Raw genomic sequence first — 1,365 nt, forward strand, 5'->3', positions numbered from 1 at the left:
TATCTATCTATCTATCTATCTATCTATCTATCTATCTATCTATCTATCTATCTATATATCTATCTAGGTGTTTTTAGTAGCAAAAACCGGTACACTGGTCTTATGAATTTAGCAATTCCGACTTCTAAATTACCAATATGTGGTACAAAATGGGTTAAACGACAACTTTGCCCGCTACTACACTTCAACTGTTCCCGTACCACCTCAGCAAAAAAGTAACTGAGTAACTGTGTAGACAATAGCATAAACCACAAATCTCCATTATACTCGTGTCCACCTCACTTGCCCTCCTGACTGGTCAGTTACTCTATAAATGTCCTGCTCTCTCCTGGCGGGCCTCAATCTTTTCACTTACACCTGACTGGAGCAGAAGAATGGGCCAGGAATGCGCGCGTTCGATCTCTCAAACAAAACGCTATCACAGAGTCTTAATTAAAGGTGTGTGTGCACATAATCCTGCTAATCGGTTCTGCATGATCGGATGTGTTGTGGCACATTTCAAATCGTCATACTACACAAATCAAAAACATGAATGTATATAATGTTTCGTAGTATGCATGTCTTTTTAAGTCTCAGATATGGTCAGTTGAATTGAAATATGTGAATGAATAACTGTGTTATTACGCTTCACTTTTTAATTGCCCCCCCCCCCCCTTCCCCCTTCCCTCATTAAAAAAATTCGTCTTCAAGCGTTGCTGAAATACCAGAATGCTCATCCTCCACGAGTTATATATCTATATAGCCGAGCTCCGAAACGTGAAACTTTTGGTCAGACGATCTCTGTCATTTATGATGATTCGGCAAAATCGCGAGGGTGTTGGGTTAATGTGGCCGCTCTCTTATACACAATGAGAGTGAAGGGTGTTTTTAGCTCCATAATTCATAGAAACTGAGAACATGCTTATTATAATTTACTGTCTTTAACAAACAGTCAGAATCTGATTGTCAACTGTACTGTACTTTACTAACTGCACTTTACTTTTTACTGTACGTTACTTTACTTTGACTTGTTTGACTTTAGTAAGGTTTTGCGGTGTTCCCAACTGCATGAGGTCATATGAGCGCCTAGGGGTGGATCTCACCAGAGAAGTCCAAACGGGGAATCAGGCTTACTCTGCTGCTTCGACTATCAAGGCACTCCGGAAATAGCAGTTCACAAAAGAGTTCCAAACATACTAAAGAAGTAGAGGAAAATGATAGTAGTAAGGTTGAGGAAGGAAAAAGCAGCAAGTCTCCCAATGTTGTTCCTGCATGGGTATGAGCATGACGTTGACATTTTATCAGCCTATTTACAATTATTCTACTATGCATGAGAACAGAACATGTTAACGTCCCCACTTTGGGAATGCCCAAAATAGCTGGTTG

Source organism: Aplysia californica, unplaced genomic scaffold (genome assembly GCF_000002075.1).
Source record: "Aplysia californica isolate F4 #8 unplaced genomic scaffold, AplCal3.0 scaffold00077, whole genome shotgun sequence".
Classification (NCBI taxonomy): domain Eukaryota; kingdom Metazoa; phylum Mollusca; class Gastropoda; order Aplysiida; family Aplysiidae; genus Aplysia; species Aplysia californica.